Source organism: Scyliorhinus torazame, chromosome 1 (genome assembly GCF_047496885.1).
Source record: "Scyliorhinus torazame isolate Kashiwa2021f chromosome 1, sScyTor2.1, whole genome shotgun sequence".
NCBI classification, from domain to species: domain Eukaryota; kingdom Metazoa; phylum Chordata; class Chondrichthyes; order Carcharhiniformes; family Scyliorhinidae; genus Scyliorhinus; species Scyliorhinus torazame.
The window spans coordinates 263,959,940-263,967,353 of NC_092707.1; positions in this window are offsets into that span (position 1 = coordinate 263,959,940).

Consider the following 7,414-nt stretch of genomic DNA (forward strand, 5'->3'; position numbering starts at 1 on the left):
TGGGTTTTAATCCAAGTGCAGTTTAGAGTGACAATATTTAAAACGATGAAAATACAATTGGGCCAACTAGGGCAGCTACAGATCTGCGGAAGGACTGAACAAAACATTACACCATTATAGTCTCATTTCTAATGAACTCTGGCACGTAAATGCTAATCGGTGTTTCTGTAGATATTTTCACATTACAAAAAGCAAATAAAAATTTAATTTTAGATTTTTTCAAATAAGCAGCTAGTTTCTAACTACCCAGAAAAGACACAAACCATTTTTAGATTTATATATATAATATATTTTTTCCATTTTCTAAACTGTGAACCTTCTTGCCACTTAATTCCACATTAGTCCGGACAGTCATGGAAAGATGAGATTTACAAGCATTAAACAAGAGTGAAATTCTCCACTACCATCCTATTTAACTGAAATGTGTTGTCCCGGCTGATCCATCAGTCTTTGTGTACATTGTAACCAGCACTGCTGTAATCCTGAGCTTTTTTCTTGTTTCTTTCTTGGGGCTGCTGCCAGCTGTAAAAAAAAAAGTAACAATGGCACGTCCCCATGAGAGGTGGAAATTTAGGAATGGTTTAGGGCTCCCAGTTATAGAGCTAGTAACCAACTTAATCCTATTAGCAGTTCCAAACAATGGCCATTTCCACCATAATATGGCAGGAATCAGCACTTTGTTTCTTTATGTAAAATCAGGTATGAGTGTGTATGTTTGTTTGTCTGTTTGTGTATTTTTAACCAAGACAACAAACCACATACATTTGAAAGATCGCACTAATATGTCAATATTTATTTGTTGTTTAGACCCCATAGTCTGAGAGCAACACTTGTTGATTGAGCAAACTTTACACTGTCGACTTATCTCCAAATTTTTTGGGACCCTGCTCTTGTACATGCAGGACAGGGCAGAGCGTGTCATTCTAGCAAAAGAATTGACACTGGAACAATTTAGAATGGAAACACTTGTAGTCAGAAAATAGCACCCCAAGCAGGAAATGGGTGTTTTGTTGCCTGAAAGATCAATGGACAATGCCAGTTTCCACCCCCTTCCCAAGTACAGGAAATTAAGCAAAATGGTTTATTATAAAACCAAACATGGAGGTAATAGCATTCCCTGCGCCAAAGAATTTCTTGACCATATGTCTGCATAGTTGTACAGAAAGAGAGAATACTTTACGATGTCAGCTGCATCCATGAACTGTGTATGTTTTATACACAGTCTATGACCTTTTTAATAAATTCAAATGTACTCACTGGATTGAATCTAATTGATTTTTTTTGTTTTCATTGACAGAACAAATTACACGTTTTAATAAGTTGTTTCTCATGTGTATGTAAAAATTATAATTTACTGGGTAATAATTTGATTATAGATGAAATTAATCCAGCATTGAATTACACTAGTATGTGTCAAGAATTCGGTTTCCTATAATTCTATAAACTGCTGTAAGGTTATTGACCAGATGTGACTTAGTCAAAGCAGTCAGTATGTACAGTCCGGTTCATAATTGTGGTAATAATGGGTACTATTATAAATTGAAATTATGTATGATTTTTAAAAAGCTACCCATGGATGGAATTGTGCCATGTTTTCTGTAGTTTGTTAATAATGCATTGGTACTTGGCATTTAAAGTTAACGCTTCATGCACTGAATCATCTTCTGTGCCTTGCACTGTGTGAGCATATTTTAAATTGAGGAGTATTAAATCAGCAACACCACCAGAGCTATCTACTCATTATTTTTAAGTGCAATGGTAAGATTTTTAAAAAATGTACCTGTTTAAAAAGCCACTCTATCATGATGATGGGATAAATTTCTGGAAGGCACAGGGTGCATAATTGCTCTGCTGACCTATTATGCTCTTGTCCCCACGGTTCTGCCTGTGATTGACAGGAGCCTAGAGCAAGTCAGCGGCATTTGTGCAAACTGTTCTCAGTATGCACCTTCTCATCAACAATCCGAGTACCTTTATAGGTGATTTTTGGGGGGGAAAAATTGAAAAATAAACATATGTTTTGGAGCTTATTTACATGATGGGAACTTACAGATATCAGCGAAGAAACCATCCATGTTGATCATTCTAGGGCACTCCAACTTTAACACAAATCTTGACTGTTTGGTGACAATAATTTAGACAGCGTTGCAATCAAAGCTCTTCCTAAAACAATCAAACACTACAAATAATTAAGTTCCATGCATTTAAAAAAAATTTCGAGTACCAATTATTTTTTTCCAATTAAGGGGCAAATTAGTGTGGCCAATCCACCTAATTCATACATCTTTGGGTTGTGGGGGTGAAACCCACGCAGACACGGGAAGAATGTGCCAACTGCACACGGACAGTGTCCCACGTCCGTGATCAAACCCGGGTCCTCAGTGCCATAGGCAGCAGTGCTAACCACTGCGCCACCGTGCCACCCTCAGTTCCACGCATTTTTAATGTTGCGTATTTCTGTTACCTTTAAAAGGAACAAGGAATATAATAGTTTAATCAATGGCACAGTGGCACAGTGGTTAGCACTGCTATTGCTACCTCACAGTGCCAGGAACCTGGGTTCAATTCCGGCTTGGGTCACTGTCTGTGTGGAGTTTGTACATTCTCCCCGTGTCTGCGTGGGCATCGTCCGAGTGCTCTGGTTTCCTCCCACAATCCAAAGGTGTGCAGGTTAGGTGGATTGGCCATGATAAATTGTCCCTTAGTGTCCAGGTATGTGCAGGTTAGGGTACAGGAATAGGGGGAAGTGGGTATGAATAGAGTGCTCATTTGAGGGGTTGGTGCAGACCCGATGGGCCGGATGAACTCCTGCTGCACTGTGGGGATTCTATGATTCTATGAGTGTTCCTGACATCAATAGAAGAACCAGTTAGCAGGAATTATGGAGCTCGACAAATGACAGAAGTTGAAGTAACATCAGTACAATAATTAACTAAGGATGCTTTAGTGAACATGTCATTTTAACTTTAAATTGTTACAGCTATCTAGTACTCTCAAGCTCAGTTACCGTCATTTTAAAAAAATAATAAATTTAGTGTATCCATTTAATTTTTTTTCCAATTAAGGGACAATTTAGCATGGTCAATCCACCTACCCTGCACATCTTTGGGTAGTGGGGGTGAAACCCACGCAAACACGGGGAGAATGTGCAAACTCCACACGGACAGTGACCCAGATCCGGGACTGAACCTGGGACCTCGGCACCGTGAGGCAGCAGGGCTAACCCACTGCGCCACCGTGCTGCTCTATCAATCAAATAGTTTTTCCTATTCTGGATATCTTGTATGCCTCCTTGCATTTTTGAAGCATTGGATGAATGTAAACTTTGGACTCAGCATGCTGCTGGGTTTTGTGCACCAATTGTTGAGTCCCATTGTGTGATCTGTCTATTTTGTTGCTGTATTTTTAAAAAATCTTCTTCCTTTGACCCAACAGCAAGTGTAAAAATTGTTTATGCCACATTAAGGCTCAGAAGGCTTCATTCCCATGGTTCTACCAAAGTACTTATTCCTTTCCATCTTTTTCATCAATTAAACTGATATTTCAGGACACATGAACAGGAGTTTCCCCCTTTGCCCTTGTCAGCCTACAATTTTTACCCTAAACATTTTAACAAACAGAAATAACTCAGGATGCAAAGCACAGAAGCAGAAAACGCTCATCATCCTGTCCTCACTTGTTTCTGCCAGAAATGTAAAACTACATTTTCTTTTTCAGAATGTCAACTTTGTTTCACTGCTGGCACTCAACTTCAGAGTCAGAAGGTCATGGCTTCAAGCTGCAATCCAAAGGATTGAGCACATAATCCAGGCTGACACTCCATTGGAGTACTGTCTTGTCCTATTGGAGGTGCTATCTTTTGGATGAGATGTTAAGTCGCGATTCCATCTATCTTTTCAGGTGAATGTGAAAGAACTAGTGAACCCAGCATTCTGGGCAATATTTCTCCTTTATTCAGCATCACAAAAACAGATTTATTTGGTCATTATTTCATTACTGTTTGCAATATCTTGCTGCATGATAAATTGATTTCTTCTTTTTCCAACATTGCAATGGTGACGTCATTTCAACAATATATATTGGCCGTAAAACACTTTGGGATGATTTATGGTCATGAGAAATGCTACATAAATGTTATTTAGTACTTCCTTAGCCCAGGAGACCTGCAAAGGAAACTATACTTTTGGACCTAAAAATTAAGTGCATTATTATTGCATAGCTACTATCTCAGATACACAGGGCGGGATTCTCCGTGAATCGGCGTAATGGCCCGAACCCGGCGCCAAATACAGCACGAATCACTCCAGGTTCGGGCCCCCCGAAACATCGCGCATTCTCCGGCCGGGAATGGGCTAGTAGCGGCGTGGCGCCATTCGCGATGGTGTCACCCGTCACGGACGTGCGCGCCGTCAGTGTTGCCACGTGGCATCACTGCACAAGAGACGCCCCCCCGGAGACCCAGCAAAATGGCCACCCGTCACGCAGCGCCAAGTGAGACCCCCTACTGCCTGCCCCCTTCCCCAATCTCCCATCCCCCTGTCCCCCATATCTCCCATAGCCCCTCTTCGCCCATATACCACCTTCCCCCATATCCCCCCTTCCCCATATCCCCCTTCCCCATATTCCCCTCCCCATATCCCCCATCCCCCACATGCCTCCTTCCCCCATATCCCTTTCCCCCAAATCTCCCTTCCCCCATTCCCCCCATATCCACCCTCCCCATATCTCCCATAATCCCATACCCCATGTCCCCCTCCCCATATCTCCCTTCCCTTTTTCCCCCTGCCCCCATATCCCACTCCCCCATATCCCCTCTTCCCCATATCCCCCTTCCCCCATATCCCCCCTTCCCCATATCCCTGTTCCCCCATATCCCCCCTTCCCCCATATCCCCCTTCCCCCATATCCCCCTTCCCCATATCCCCTTCACCCTTATCCCCCTTCCCCCATACCCCCTTCCCCATTATCCCCCTTGTCCTATAACCCCATATCCCCCTTACCTGATTCCATCCATATCCCCCTCCCCATATCCCCCATATCCACCTTCCCCTATCCCCGTTCCCCATATCCCCCCTTCCCCCATACCCCCTTCCCCCATATTCGCCCCCTCCCCATATACACCTCCCCTATATCCCCCTCCCAGATATCCCCCCTTTCCCCATATCCTCCCTTCCCCCATATTCCCCTTCCCCTATTCCCTCCATTTCCCTCTCCCCCCCATATCCCCCATATCCCCTTCCCCCATATCCCCTTCCCCATATCCCCTTCCCCCATATCCCCCTTCCCCCATATCCCCCCATATACCCCATAGCCACCTTCCCACATATCCCCATATCCCCCCATCCCCCATATCCCCCTTCCCCCATATCCCCTCATATCCCCATATCCCCTTCCCCATATCCCCCCATATCCCCCCTTCCCCATATCCCCTTCCCCCTTCCCCCCTTCCCCCAAATGCCCCCTTCCCCCATTTCCCCCCCTTCCCCCATATCCCCCTCCCCCATCCTCCCTTCCCCAATATCCCCCTTCCCCATATCCCCTTCCCCCATATCCCCTTCCCCATATACCCCATAGCTTCCTTCCCCCATATCCCCAAATCCCCCTTCCCCATATTCCCCATATCCCCTTCCCCATATCCCCCATATCCCCATATCCCCTTCCCCATATCCCCCATATCCCCCTTTCCCCATATCCCCCCCTTCCCCATATCCTCCTCCCCCTTACCCCAAATGCCCCCCTCCCCCATATCCCCCCTTCCCCATATTCCCCTTCCCCCATATCCCCTTCCCCATGTCCACCCTTCCCCAATATCCCCTTCACCCATATACCCCCTTCTCCACATAATCCCCCTTCCCCATATCCCCTTCCCCCTTATCCCCCTTCCCCATAACCCCCATAACCCCCTTCCCCATCCCCCATATCCTCCGATATCTCCCATCCCCCATATTCCCCTTCCTCCATATCCCTCTTCCCCATATACCCCCTTTCCCCATATCCCCCTTCCCCATATCCCCACTGGCCCATATCCCCTTCCCCCATATCCCCCTATCCCCATATCCCCCACCCCCATATCCCCCTTCCCCCATATCCCCCACAACCCCCTTCCCCCACTCCCCTCATATCCCCCTCCCCCATACCCCCTTCCCCCATATCCCCCTTCCCTTATCCCCCCTCCCCATATCCCCCTCCCCCATACCCCCTTCCCCCATATCCTCCCTTCCCCAATATCCCCTTCCCCATATCCCCTTCCCCCATATCCCCTTCCCCATATCCCCCCATATACCCCATAGCCACCTTCCCCCATATCCCCAAATCCCCCTTCCCCATATCCCCCATATCCCCTTCTCCATATCCCCTTCCCCATATCCCCCATATCCCCCTTTCCCCATATCCCCCTTCCCCCATATCCCCTCCCCCCTTACCCCTTACCCCAAATGCCCCCCTCCCCCATATCCCCCCTTCCCCATATCCCCTTCCCCATGTCCACCCTTCCCCAATATCCCCTTCACCCATATCCCCCCTTCTCCACATAATCCCCCTTCCCCATATCCCCCTTCCCCATATCCCCCTTCCCCATATCCCTTTCCCCCATATCCTCCGATATCCCCCATCCCCCATATTCCCCTTCCCCCATATCCCTCTTCCCCATATACCCCCTTTCCCCATATCCCCCTTCCCCATATCCCCACTGGCCCATATCCCCTTCCCCCATATCCCCCTATCCCCATATCCCCCCACCCCCATATCCCCCTTCCCCCATATCCCCCACAACCCCCTTCCCCATTCCCCTCATATCCCCCTCCCCATATACCCATATCCCCTTCCCCCATTTCCCCCTTCCCTTATCCCCCCTCCCCATATCCCCCTCCCCATATCCCCCCTTCCACCATATCCCCCATCCCTCATATCCCCCCATTCCTCTTTCCCCATTCCCCCCTCCCCATATCCCCCATATCCCCTCCCCCATATCCCCCTTCCCCATATCCCCCCTTCCCCCAAAACTCCCATTCCCCTTCCCCCATTAACCCCTCTCCCACATCCCCCATATCCCCTTCCCCATATCCCCTTTCCCCATATCTCCCCCTTCCCCATACCCCTTCCCCTATCCCCCTTCCCCCATATCCCCCTCCCCCATATCCCCCCTTCCCCATATCCCCTTCCCTATGTGCCCCCTTCGCCCATATCCCCATTCGCCCATATCTCCCCTTCCTCCATATCTCCCCTTCCTCCATATCCCCCTTCCCCATATCCCCTTCCCCCATACCCTCTTCCCCATGTCCCCCCTCCCCCATATCCCCCCTTCCCCATATCCCCCCTTCCCCATATCCCCCCTTCCCCATATCCCCCCTTCCCCCATACCTCCCATTCCCCTTCCCCCATTAATCCCTTCCCCCATATCCCCTTCCCCATATCC